The 14,827-nt window shown below is 40.4% G+C and overlaps 1 long non-coding RNA gene across 1 annotated transcript; it reads right to left on the bottom strand.

The window, feature by feature from the left end:
- Positions 1-3,517: 3,517 nt before the first annotated feature.
- On the bottom strand, positions 3,518-14,768 carry LOC122455889. The gene is made up of 2 exons (XR_006274395.1): positions 14,430-14,768; positions 3,518-3,632 (listed from the first exon to the last, which is right to left on the bottom strand). It is a non-coding gene; the product is annotated as an uncharacterized LOC122455889 (long non-coding RNA).
- Between the last annotated feature and the right edge of the window lie 59 nt (positions 14,769-14,827).

Consider the following 14,827-nt stretch of genomic DNA (forward strand, 5'->3'; position numbering starts at 1 on the left):
ACCACTGGTGTAAACAGCATTTTAAAATAATTTCTGGAAAGCATAAGCAGTGGGACAAGCCAAAAACCTGTGCATGACTTTTTGTCTTCTGATATTTATGACAATAATAATAGCAGAATGGTATGAGCATTGTATGCATAAATGGTACTTTCCCAGAAGAGCTTTTCAGTCTAACAAAGACAATAGGTGAGACGATGCATTTTAAAAACAAAAAAAACACCAGACCCAAAACAAAACCATTCTCCACTTTGCCCAGGTTATTGCTTTCTAAACCCTTGTGCAGAAGCCTTCACTTACTGTATTTTTCTTTATAAAATATCCTAATTTATATTCTATCCCAGTCCAGCCTTTAATTTTTCTTTTCAATTTTTATACTTTATCCTATTACTAATCTTGCCTTTTCCCAAAGCTGTTAACCCTTTCCTACATTAAAATGTTTCTCTAAAAACAAAACGTTGACTAGATTCCTGCTCTCCCTAGCATGCACAAGCTGTGATTCCTCTAGCTTTCAAAAGATTTTTTTTTTCTCTTTGAGGCACTGGTAGTTCAGCCCCATTTGAAGGCCAACTGCCTATGTCTTAATACCTTTTGCAGTGTTTGGTTTCAGTTCCTTCTGACTTTGTTCAGAAAAGAAGTTTCCTGTCTAGCTCACTATTGCCTTGGCAAATTTTTTTATCCAGTTTTGATGTTATTTCTGCAACTTTATTGTTCCTTTGTTCTCTTTTGGTTACAGCATTGTGTCTCCGTTGGTGCTTTTTAGCTTTGCAGATGAAATAGGCCTAGTCTACATTAAAAATTTACACCAGCATAGCTATATTGATCAGGGATACGAAAAAAACATACCCCCTAGTGACATAGCTATGCTGACAAAACCACCGGTGTGAGACACAACTATGCCAACAGAAGAGGGCTTCTGTCAGCATAGCTAACATTCAGGGGAAGTGGTGTTCCTATATTGGCCAAAATGCTATTTCTGTCGGTGTATACTGCATCTAGGCTAAGGGGCTATGCTAACAGCCTCTGTAATCTAGACATAGCCATAGTCTGAGTTATCAGTGCTGCTTTGAGGCAAGGAGGGATTTTTGGCTGTTGTGGGTAGATCAATTTGGTTATGTCTACACTAGCATTTTTGTTGGTAAAACATTTGTCAGTGAGGGGGGTGAAAAAACTACACCCTTGACTGACATAAGTTTCATTGACAAAAGTGTTGGTGTGGACAGCACTATTGCAGTGGCAGATGCTCTCCCGCCGACATGGATACCACTGCTCGTTGGAGGTGGTTTAATTATGTCAGCAGGAGAGCTCTCTCCTGCTGGCATAAAGCAGCCACACAGGAGACCTTACTGTGGCACAGCTGTACCATAGAGTAAGGTCCATAGGGTAGACGTAGCCTTTGGCACACTATGGGTCATTGGCCCTATTTCTCTCAGGTGTACTGTCATATAATTAAAGACTATCTCAAATGCATACGTACAATAGGAGAGGATTAAAGTTATAAATGCAACTTTAATTTTGACACTTCCTAACTTTAGAGTGCTTCGTTGGTAACCTCAATGATCTTTTAATATTTTTCTGTGATTTCCTAGTTTAAAAATGAAAAAAATATATTGTGTGCAAGTTTAGCAGCCCCCCTGCCCTCCCCAACTGCTTTGGATTATCAGCAGAGTTAAAACCTAGGACAGTTCAGTGCGGAAGCATACCTCTACCGCTTGAGCTAAAAAAGTACTTACATTATTTATTAGTGTCAGAAGGCTGTTATCCTCTCTGGACCTGCCACATAACATGCTAAAACAGTGGTTATATATACAGGAATGGCCCCGTTTTGCAGATAACATACCTGAGCATCTAGCTTTGGCAGATTCTTTGAGAGGCAATACAGCTGAGATTTGGGGCTGCCATATTAGAGAGGATAGTTCTACAGCTTTCTGCTAGCAGTGACTCTGTATCCTCTTACCTCCTATGTTGCAGATATGAGACCTTACTCAATGTTAATGATTGTGGAATGTGCAGCACTAACACCAGTTAGGAGAAGAGAATCTAAAACTCATGGTTGCCTGGTTCGTAGGTCAGTTTGCTTTTCCTTAAGCTAAAGGTTGGCAGTGGCAACAGAAGAAGGACCCATTTTGTTTGTGCCTCATCTAGCGGTTCAAGTCTGTGTAACTGTTTTGAGTGATGTCAGTGCCTTGATGAAGCTGAGAAGTATGCACAATTCAAAGGGAGATTTTTCCTTGGCTAACTGCTTTAAGATCATGAGATCTCATCTACTCCTGGGGTTTCAGCTTCTATATAAAAAATAACCAAAAATCTACCCCTTGACTCTCAAACTCTTCCCTTCCACTTCCCATTCAAATTGTTTTTATAAAACTGATCTTTCACTCATGTGAAGAGCCTTTCACTCATGTGATTGTGAGAATCTCAGCTTACTTTTCATTAATTAAAAAAAAAAAATCTTCTAACCCTTATGGGTTGTAAAGGAAGGCTTGAAAATGTGACTCCTAAAAGCAAAAAAAGTTATTTTCAAGTCAGTTTCATGACTTTTGGGGTGCTTGACTCATGCTTTTTAAAAACTTGGATGGCAGTCACATTAGCTTGCTGGATTAAACCGTGTATTGGAGAAATTTTGCTGGTGAGGCTCTTGTCCCACCAGCTATCAGATTATGTCCTACAGAGATTATTGTGACTTCCAGTGGCTACTTGCTCATTTTCTTTACATAGTTTCAACAGATACAACACTGATGCTTTGTTTCACCTGATGCATTATTTAGGGAAGAGGAGCAAGATTTTTAAGAATCAGGCTCCTCAGTCTGTATATAGACAACTAAATAAATGGCCTGATTTTTCAAAAGTGCTTTTCCCTATAACAAATAAGAAAATCTACAGTTATAGCGATGTTAAAAACAAACCTATCCAAATGGCAAAAATTGGACCTGGATCTGATTTCAAGCACTTCAAAGTTCAGGGGTATATGGAGCCAGGGTTCTTTGCCTATTTTACCTTGGCCTTTGTGTCTATAAAGGTAAGAACCATCTTTAAAATTCCAGATTGGCTCCGCCTTTAGATTTCATATACCCCCCCAAAGTCAGTGTGGGTCTGGTTTTATAATAAATTCCCCTTCCACCTCCTCTGCTTTTAATTTAATTTCTTCTGTAGGGCTGCCATTTTTCATGCTTCCCAAACTACATATGTTGTGGGGGAAATTGGTTAAATCTGCTCAGCTGGTGCTGAATTATTGGATGATAGAAGTGCAAAAGTGTATTCTATTGTCAAGAATGCTTTTTTTTCCTGTCTTATAAATCAAAGATGGTAGAAAAAGACCCTCCAAACTTTTTTTTTTAAATTGTAGTATCTATTGCCATAGCACCTGCATTCATTAATTAAATACACTTCAGAAGTCATCCTTAAATGATAGTATTCAAAATTCCTCTATCTTGAATGTCCTCTACCTTGAATGCCTTATGGGCCAAAAGGTTAATCTGAGTGTGACTCTAAATTAGTGTTCAAATGGAAATAAAACTAATTAACAAGACAAAATTATTTCAATTTATTTTAAAATGTGTATTTCTAGAATTGGTGCATGTACAGATTACTTAATTTGAAGATCTTTCCATCTCAGGGATAATCTGGAGTTGGTTCTGTATTTAAAAAAAAAAAAAAAAAGAATCTCTCCATTAATGTTAAAGCATTTGTTCTCAAGGCTGTCTGTGAGCAAGATGGCCATTCAGTTCTAACTCTCCTGGTGGCCTGCTGCCAAATTGAATTAAAAGACAACTAAAAACACAAAAAATACTTTCCAATTGTTACTACTCAAAGTAAACAATTACAGTAGTTGGCACAGGCTCTTATAGGAGTGTACGTGGAAGGTGAAGTTATCCATGAGACAGTTGCTCTAGTGAGATATAGTTCTCACTAAAAAAAATTTAAAACTCCTGTTGTTAAGGTAAGCTACATGACAAACGGAACTGCCTTCTATGGATAGGACATATTTCGCTATTGTTTCTCTAGTCTCGTCCAGTGTCACTTTTAGAGCTACAAAACCTTCAGTCAAGCGGTTCATAGCATCAGCTGCCACCAAAGCACCCACACCACTCATGACATCACTTGGCCCACACATAGGTACTACACTACTACCTTCTGGCTCACCCACAACATTTGCACCACTTGCTGCCCCTCTAGCACTTCCCAATCCAATGCCTCTCAGCACTTATGCCACCTACAGGACCCACTGCATTCATAGTGTTTGTGCCTTGTAGCCCTGACTATAAGGTGTAGGCCTGCTGAGGTAAGGAAGTTCTGAGCACTCCCCCCAAAGCCCAAGTCTCACCATTGATAGTGCTTGAGGCCTTTAGCTTCAATGTGCCTGGGGCCTCCAAGGTCTGCACTAAACCATAGCGCTCTAGGTACCTGCCTAAAGCCCTAGTTCCTGGAGTCCTGTAATGAATCTCAAGTTTTTAATTAAAAAAAAAATCATAGAATCATAGGACTGGAAAGGACCTCAGGAGGTCATCTAGTCCAGTCCCCTCCACGCATGGCAGGACTAAGTATATCTAGACCATTCCTGACAGATGTTTGTCTAACCTGCTCTTAAAAATCTTCAATAGTGGAGATTCCACAACGTCTCTAGGCCATTTATTCCAGCGCTTAACTTAATAATGGGTTTAGATTTCATGGTTGTTTAAAAAAAATATTTAAAAAAACACTTCAAACCATGAGCTGAACATCCCGTATGCAATGATGTGTGCCTGAATCTACAGGCAGCCTTAAACAGCCGCTCTAAGGTGTGAACTAGTCTGAGAGTAACCAACATAAGAATTGCCATACTGGGTCAGACCAATGGTCCATTAAGCCTAGTCTGCTGTCTTCCAACAATCATAGAACGGGGAGGGACCTCAAGAGGTCATCTAATCCAGTCCCCTGCACTCAAGGCAGGACTAAGTGTTATGGTTGGTGTCAGATGCTTCAGAGGGAATAAACAGAACACAGCAGCTATCAAGTGATCCATCCATTGTCATCCAGTCCCAGCTTCTGTCAATCAAAGGTTTAGGGACACTCAGAGCATGGGTTGTACCCTGACCATCTTGGCTAATGGCCATTGGTGGACCTATCCTCCATGAACTTATCTAACTCTTTTTTGAACCCAGTTATTCTTTATGCCTTCACAACATAGAATCATAGAACTGGAAGGGACCTCAAGAGGTCATCTAGTCCAGTCCCCTGCACTCGAGGCAGGACTAAGTATTATCTAGACACTCCTTGACAGGTGTTTGTCTAACCTGCTCTTAAAAATCCCCAATGATGGCGATTCCACAATGTCCCTAGGCAATTTATTCCAGCGCTTAACCACTCTGACAGTTAGGAAATTTTTCCTAATGTCCAACCTAAACTGCCCTTGCTGCAATTTAAGGCCATTGCTTCTTGTTAAGAAGAACAATTTTTCTCCCTCTTCCTTGTAACAACCTTTTATGTACTTGAAAACAGTTATGTCCCCACTCAGTCTTCTCTTCTCCAAACTAACAAACCCAATTTTTTCAGTCTTCCCTCATAGGTCATATTTTCTAAACCTTTAATCATTTTTATTGCTCTTCTCTGGACTTTCTCCAATTTGTCCACATCTTCCTGAAATGTGACACCCAGACCTGGACACAATACTCCAGTTGAGGCCTAATCAGTGCATAGTAGAGCAGAAGAATTACTTCTCGTGTCTTACTCATAATACTCCTGCTAATACATCCCAGAATGATGTTTGCTTTTTTTTGCAACAGCATTACACTGTTGACTCATATTTAGCTTGTGATCCACTATGACCCCCAGATCCCTTTCCGCAGTACTCCTTCCAAGGCAGTCATTTCCCATTTTGTATGTATGCAACTGATTGTTCCTTCTTAAGTGGAGTACTTTGCATTTGTCCTTATTGAATTTCATCCTATTTACTTCAGACCATTTCTCCAGTTTGTTCAGATCATTTTGAATTTTAATCATATTCTCCAAAGCACTTGCAACCCGTCACAGCTTGGTATCATTCGCAAACTTTGAGTGTACTCTCTATGCCATTATCTAAATCATTGATGAAGATATTGAACTGAACCGGACCCAGAACTGATCCCTGTGGGACCCCACTCAGTATGCCCTTCCAGCATGACTGTGAACCACTGATGACTATTCTCTGGGAACGATTTTCCAACCAATTATGCACCCACCTTATAGTAGCTCCATCTAGGTTGCATTTCCCTAGTTTGTTTATGAGAAGGTCATGTGAGACAGTATCAAAAGCCTTACTAATGTGAAGATATACCACATCTACTGCTTCCCCCCCATCCACAAGGCTTGTTACCCTGTCAAAGAAAGCTATCAGGTTGGTTTGACACGATTTGTTCTCGACCATAGGAACCACCTTCTTGGATACCAGGAGCTGCTCTCTTCTCCCATCCTCTAGGTGTTTGCAAATTGATTGCTTAATTATTTGCTCCATTATCTTTCTGGGTACAGAAGTTAAACTGACTGGTCTGTAATTCCCCGGGTTATCCTTATTTCCCTTTTCATAGATGGGCACTATATTTGCCCTTTTCCAGTCTTCCCATCTTCCATGACTTTTCAAAGATAAGTGCTAATGACTCAGTCAGCTCCTTTGAGTATTCTAGGGTGCATTTCATCAGGCCCTGGTGATTTGAAGACATCTAACTTGTCTAAGTAATTTTTGACTTGTTCTTTCCCTATTTTAGACTCTGATCCTACCTCATTTTCACTGGCATTCACTAGGTTAGACATCCAATTGCCACCAACCTTCTTGGTGAAAACTGAAACAAAGAAGTCATTAAGCACCTCTGCCATTTCCACCTTTTCTGTTATTGTCTATCCCCTCATTGAGTAAATGGCCTACTCTGTCCTTGGTCTTCCTCTTGCTTCTAATGTATTTGTATAATGTTTTATTGTTTCCTTTTATGTCTCTAGTTTGATCTCATTTTGTGCCTTAGCTTTTCTAATTTTGTCACTACATACTTGTGTTGTTTGTTTATATTCATCCTTTGTAATTTGACCGAGGCTTCCACTTTTTGTAGGACTCTTTTTTGAGTTTTAGATTACTGAAGATCTCCTGGTTAAGCCATAGTGGTCTCTTGCCATACTTCCTATCTTTCCTATGCAGTGGGATAGTTTGCTCTTGTGCCCTTAATAATGTCTCTTTGAAAAACTGCCAACTGTGTTCAATTGTTTTTCCCCTTAGACTTGCTTCCCAGGGGATTTTACCTACCAACTCCCCGAGTTTGTTAATGTCTGCCTTCTTGAAATCAATTGTCTTTATTGTGCTATTCTCTCTCCTACCATTTCTTAGAATCATGAACTCTACTATTTCATGATCACTTTCACCCAAGTTGCCTTCCACTTTCAAATTCTCAATCAGTTCTTCCCTATTTGTCAAAATCAAATCTAGAACATCCCCTGGCAATGAGTTCCATAGATTAACTGTGCATTGTGTGAAGAAATACTTCCTTATGTTTGTTTTAAACCTGCTACCTATTAATTTCATAGGGTATTCTGGGGTTCTTGTGTTATGTGAAGGGATACATAACACTCCCTTATTTACTTTCTCCAACCCATTCATGATTTTATAGACCTCTATCATATCCCTCCTTAATCATTTAGTTTCTAAGCTGAACAGTCCCGGCCTTTTAAACCTCTCCTCATATAAAAGCTGTTCCAGATCCCTAATCATTTTGTTGTCCTCTGTACTTTTTCCAATTCTCTCTCTCTCTCTCTCTCTCTCTCTCTCTCTTTATATATATATGGGGCAAGCAGAACTGTGGGTGTACCATGCATTTATATAATGGCATTATATTTTATCTGTTTCCTAATGGTTCTCAATATCGTTAGCTTTTTTTTTGACTGCCGCTGCACATTTTGAGTGGATGTTTTCAGAGAGCTATCCATGATGACTCCAAGATCTTTTTCTTGAGTGTTAACAGCTAATTTTGATAGCATCATTTTGCTTGTATATTGGGATTATGTTTTCAATGTGCATTACTTTGCATTTATCAACATTTAATTTCCTCTGCCATTTTCTTGCTTACTCACCCCATTTTGTGAGATCCCTTTGTAACTCGTCGCAGTCAGCTTTGGACTTTACTATCTTGAATATTTTTGTATCATCTGCAAACTTTGCCACCTCAGTGCTTATTGTCTTTTCCTGATAACTTTTGAATATGTTGAACAGCACAGATTCCACTACAAATCCTTGGGAAACCTCACTATTTACCTGTTCACTGTGTAAACTGACCATTTAATTCTCATCTTTTTGTTTCCTATCTTTTAACCAATTACTGAGTCACGAGAGGACCTTCCCTCTTATCCCATGACTGCTTACTTTGCTTAAGAGCCTTTGGTGTGGGATCACGTCAAAGGCTTTCGGAAAGTCCAAGTACACTATATCAACTGGATCACCCTTGTCCACATGCTTGTTGACCCCCTCAAAGAATTCTAATTGGTGAGGTATGATTTCCCTTTACAAAAACCATGTTGACTCTTCCCCAACATAGCTAGGAAAATTGTGGAATCCCCATCCTTTGAAATTTTTAAGAACAAGTTAGACAAACTCCTGTCAGGGATAGTCTAGGTAAACTTGGTCCTTCCTCATTGCAGGGATATGGACTAGATAACCTCTTGAGGTCCCTTCCATCCGTTTCTATAATATTATGTTAATCGGAAATGCATCCGACGAAGTGAGCTGTAGCTCACGAAAGCTTATGCCCAAATAAATTTGTTAGTCTCTAAGATGCCACAAATACTCCTTTTTCTTTTTGCGAACACGGCTGCTACTCTGAAACCTATGTTAATCTATGTGTCTGGTAAATCTGTTCTTTACTATAACTTAAACCAGTTTGCCTGGTACTGAAGTAAGGCTTACTGGCCCGTCACTGCAAGGATTGCCTCTGGAGCCTTCTTTAAAAATCAGCATAGTGTTAGCTATCCTTGAGTCCTATGGTACAGAGGCTGATTTAAGCAATAGGTTACATACAATAGTTAGTAGTTCTGCAATTTCATATTTGAGTTCCTTCAGAACTCTTGAGTGAATACCATGTGGTCCTGCTTTTTCTCAATTTGTTACAAAACCTCCTTTGAAGATGACTGGATGTAGAGCTGATGTACATGATCCTCGAGGGGGTACCTGAAAAGAGTTTTGTCTGTATGAAGTGCCACCTGATAGAAGAAAAGATCCGAGGATTGGAGATGTAGGTGGAAACTCTGGTTGAGTTTAGAAGGGGGTTTGAGCAGATGATGGAGCAAAGACAGAAGGAGGCTGAGGGGAAAAGCTCAGACTTGCAGATGGAAGCAGGATCAAAGAACTCTGAGGGGAAACTGCTGGGTGAGGAAAGTGGACGGTCGAAGCATGTGACTAAGAGAACCAAGCAAAGGAAAAGACAGGTTAGTAAAGGAGAAATAGAGCTCAGGAACAGGTTTGCGGAGTTGGAAAATGAAGAAGGGGCACACCAGGTGGTCACTGAAAGTGACAGGGCAAGGAAGAAGAGAAGAGCAGCTAATTCTATAGGAAGAGGGGAAGAGTCAATGGACATAACACCAAATATGAGCTCCAGGAGGATTCTGGATGGGTTGCAGAGGCTTGCAAAGGACAATAGGAATTGAGAGGACTTGCAGCCAGAGGTAACAGGGGATAGACCAGAGAATCGCACCATGACCAGGAAAAGGCAGGTCTACATGATTGGGGACTCCTTACTGAGAAGAATAGACAGACTTGTAACCAGAAGTGATCCAGAGAATAGAAGGGTGTGCTGTCTGCCGGGTGCTAAGATACGAGATGTGGACCTGAGGCTGAAGAGGATCCTAACAGAAGCAGGAAAGGATCCACTGATTGTCCTTCATGTGGGAACAAATGATACAGCTAGATTCTCGCTGGAACGTATCAAGGGAGACTATGCCAGGCTGGGGAAGACGCTTAAGGAAATCGAGGCTTGGGTGATCTTCAGTGGGATTCTGCCTGTTCCTGGAGAAGGGCAACAAAGGTGTGACAAGATTATGATGATCAACAGATGGCTCAGGCAGTGGTGTTATAAGGAGGGCTTTGGGATGTATGGCCACTGGGAAGCATTCATGGAAGAGGACTGTTCTCTTGGGATGGATTTCACCTGAGTAGGGAGGGAAATAGACTTCTAGGATGGAGGCTGGCACAACTGATTAAGACAGCTTTAAACTAGGAATCTGCGGGAGATGGTTGGGAGATGTCCAGGTAATCTCCATGCCGGATTTTAACATTGAGAGAGAAGAAATCGAAGTAAGGTGGGTAGGAGAATGGATATAAGGAGGAAGGGTAGTGTAGATACCAGTCTAATAGGTGATACTGGTGGTAGAATGTCTGTGCATAATTGGGTAAAGAATGTGAGCGAAGCCAAACAGCAAAAATTAAGATGTTTGTACGCTAATGCGAGGAGCCTAAGTAACAAAATGGAGGAACTAGAGCTACTGGTGCAGGAAGTGCAACCAAATATTATAGGGATAACACAAACATGGTGGAATAATAGTCATGACTGGAGTACAGATATTGAAAGGTATGTGCTGTTTAGGAAAGACAGAAATAAAGGCAAAGGTGGTGGAGTAGCATTGAATATCAAGGATGAGTTAGACTGTAAAGAAATAAGAAGTGATGGAATGGATAAGATGGAGTCTGTCTGGGCAAAAATCACATTGGAGAAGAAAGTGACTAGAGCCTTCCCTGGGATAGTGCTTGGGGTGTGCTATAGACCACTGGGATTCAATTTGGATATGGATAGAGACCTCTTTAATGCTTTTAATGAAGTAAATACTAAAGGGAATTGTGTGATCATGGGAGACTTTAACTTCCTAGATATAGACCGGAGGACAAGTGCTAGAAATAATAATAGGGCTCAGATTTTCCTGGATTCCTTCACCACGTAGTTGCTGAACCAACAAGAGGGGATGCCATTTTAGATTTGGTTTTGGTGAGTAGTGAGGACCTCCTAGAAGAAATGGTTTTAGGGGACAACCTTGGTTCAAGCGATCATGAGCTAATTCAATTTAAACTAAATGGAAGGATAAACAAAAATAGATCTGTGACTAGGGTTTTTTATTTTAAAAGGGCTACCTTTAAAAAATGAAGGCAATTAGTTAGGGAAGTAGATTGGATTGAAGAACTTGTGGATCTAAAGGTGGAGGAGGCCTGGAATCACTTCAAGTCAAAGTTGCAGAAACTATCAGAAGCCTGCATCCCAAGAAAGGGGGAAAAAATTCATAGGCAGGAGTTGTAGACCAAGCTGGATGAGCAAACATCTCGGAGAGGTGATTAAGAAAAAGCAAAAAGAAAAGGAGTACTTGTGGCACCTTAGAGACTAACAAATTTATTAGAGCATAAGCTTTCGTGAGCTACAGCTCAAGTCTCTAAGGTGCCACAAGTACTCCTTTTCTTTTTGCGAATACAGACTAACACGGCTGCTACTCTAAAACCTAAGAAAAAGCAGAAAGCATACAGGGAGTGGAAGATGGGAAGGATCAGCAAGGAAAGCTACCTTATTGAAGTCAGAACATGTAGGGATGAAGTGTGAAAGGCTAAAAGTCATATAGAGTTGGACCTTGCAAAGGGAATTAAAACCAATCGTAAAAAGGTTCTATAGCCATATAAATAAGAAGAAAACAAAGAAAGAAGTGGGACCGCTAAACACTGAGGATGGAGTGGAGGTTAAGGATAATCTAGGTATGGCCCAATATCTAAACAAATACTTTGCCTCAGTCTTTAATGAGGAGCTTAGGGATAATGGTAGGATGACAAATGGGAATGAGGATATGGAGGTAGATATTTCCACATCCGAGGTAGAAGCCAAACTTGAACAGCTTAATGGGACTAAATCAGGGTGCCCAGATAATCTTCATCTAAGAATATTAAAGGAACTGGCTCATGAAATTGCAAGCCCATTAGCAAGAATTTTTAATGTATCTGTAAACTCAGGGGTTGTACCATATGACTGGAGAATTGCTAACATAGTTCCAATGTTTAAGAAAGGGAAAAAAAGTGATTCGGGTAACTACAGGCCTGTTAGTTTGACATCTGTAGTATGCAAGGTCTTGGAAAAATTTTTGAAGGAGAAAGTAGTTAAGGACATTGAGGTCAATGGTAATTGGGACAAAATACAACATGGTTTTACAAAAGGTAGACTGTGCCAAACCAACCTGATCTCCTTCTTTGAGAAGATAACAAATTTTTTAGACAAAGGAAATGCAGTGGATCTAATTTACTTCGATTTCAATAAGGCAATTGATATGGTTCCACATGTGGAATTTATTTGCTAAACTGGAAAAGATAGGGATCAATATGAAAACTGAAAAGTGGATAAGGAACTGGTTAAAGGGGAGACTACAATGGGTCATACTGAAAGGTGAACTGTCAGGCTGGAAGGAGGTTACTAGTGGAATTCCTCAGGGATCGGTTTGGGGACCAATCTTATTTAATCTTTTTATTACTGACCTTGGCACAAAAAGTGGGAATGTGCTAATAAAGTCTGTGATGACACGAAGCTGGGAGGTATTGCCAATACAGAGAAGGACCGGGATATCATACAGGAAGATCTGGATGACCTTATAAACTGGAGTAATGGTAATAGGATGAAATTTAATAGTGAAAAGTTGAAGGTCATGCATTTAGGGATTAACAACAAGAATATTTGTTATAAGATGAGGGTGCATCACTTGAAAGCAACAGAGGAGGAGAAGGATCTCGGAATACTGGTTGATCACAGGATGACTATGAGCCGCCAAAGTGATATGGTCGTGAAAAAAGCTAATGCGATCTTGGGATGCATCAGGCGAGGTATTTCCAGTAGAGATGAGGTGTTAGTACTGTTATACAAGGTACTGGTGAGACCTCATCTGGAATATTGTGAGCAGTTTGGTCTCCCATGTTTAAGAAGGATGAATTCAAAGTGGAACAGGTACAGAGAAGGGCTACTAGGATGATCCAAAGGAATGGAAAACCTGTCATGAAAGGAGGGTCAAAGAGCTTGGCTTGTTTAGCCTAACCAAAAGAAGGCTGAGGGGAGATATGATTGCTCTCTCTAAATATATCAGAGGGATAAATACCAGGGAGGGAGAGGAATTATTTAAGCTCACTATCAATGTGGACACAAGAACAAATGGATATAAACTGGCCATCAAAAAGTTTAGACTTGAAATTAGAAGAAGGTTTCTGACCATCAGAGGGGTGAAGTTCTGGAACAGCCTTCCAAGGAGAGCAGTGGAGGCAAAAAACATCTGGCTTCAAGACTAAGCTTGATAAGTTTATGGAGGGGGATGGTATGATGGGATAGCCTAATTTTGGCAATTAATTGATCTTTGACTATTAGTGGTAAATATGCCCAATGGCCTGTGATGGCATGTTAGATGGAGTGGGATCTGAGTTACTACAGAGAATTTTTTCCTAGGTGTCTGGCTGGTGAGTCTTGCCCATGTGTTCAGGGTTTAGCTGATTGCCATATTTGGGGTCGGGAAGGAATTTTCCTCCAGGGCAGATTGGCAGAGGCCCTGGGGGTTTTTCGCCTTCCTCTGCAGTGTGGGGCACAGGTCACTTGCTGGAGAATTCTCTGCACCTTGAAGTCTTTAAACCATGATTTGAGGACTTCAGTAGCTCAAACATAGGGTTAGGGGTTTATTACAGGAGTGGATGGGTGAGATTCTGTGGCCTGCATTGTGCAGGAGGTCAGACTAGACGATCATAATGGTCCTGTCTGACCTTAAAGTCTATGATTCTAATCGCTTAGGTGTGGGAATCTCCCTTACATCCTCTGCAGCGAAGACTAATGCAAAGAATTCATTTAGCTTCTCTGCAACAGTCTGGTCTTCCTTGAGTACCTTGATCACAGTGGACCTAGGTTGCTTGGTAGGTTTCCCACTTCTGATGTACTTGATTATTATTTTATTTTTTGCTGTTTGTGTTGCTATTTGCTCTTCACATTCTTTTTGGACCTGCTTAATTACACTTTCACACTTGCCAAAGTTTATGCTCCTTTCTATTTTCTTCAGCAGGATTTGACATCCAGTTTTTAAAGGATGCCTGTTTGCCTTGAACCACCTCTTTTAGTCTGCTGATTAGCCCTAATTTGCTGATTATTGACCAAATAGGAATTTTTGGTCCTATTTTTATTTTTTTATTATTATTATTATTATTTATTATTTTGGGTATATGTTTAGTTTGAACCTCCATTGTGGCATTTAAGTCTGTTCCATGCAACTTGCAGGCATTTCATTCTTGTGACTGTTTGTTTAACTAGCTTCTTTATTTTTGTGTAGTTCCTCTCTTTAAAGATAAAAAATGCTACCGTTGTGGATTTCTTTGGTATTTTTTCCCTTACAACGATGCTAAAATTTAATTACAGTGCGGTCTCTGTGACATCTACAGGAAGCATCTGAGAAGTTTGAATTACCCCGTTCAGCTGCCTGTTGTGTTGACAGAACACTCACTGGCACTGGACTTCTGCCACCAGACTCCTGTCACTGCAGCCGGGGTGTGGGTGGAACCCAACTGCTGCCTTTCTAGCAGTAGACTCAGCATGGGGGTGGTTTGAGTAGCCTCCTTACAGAACGGTGATGATGGATCCCTAGAGGGTAGCTTTGATATAGATGGCCAGCCTATGGAGACAGTGCCACCACTTCTCATTAATCTATAGTGTGTTGCATGATATGTGGTGCTTTTCATAAAGCCCCAGCTCTTGGAGTCCTGTGAATAGGAGAAACTGTATATAATAATTAATAATAAAATACATTTTCTAGCCTGCCTGGTTGTATGAAGAATGCGGCAAGGCTCAGCCCCTGCTGGCACATT

The sequence above is a fragment of the Dermochelys coriacea genome, chromosome 9 (assembly GCF_009764565.3).
Source record: "Dermochelys coriacea isolate rDerCor1 chromosome 9, rDerCor1.pri.v4, whole genome shotgun sequence".
Taxonomy (NCBI): domain Eukaryota; kingdom Metazoa; phylum Chordata; order Testudines; family Dermochelyidae; genus Dermochelys; species Dermochelys coriacea.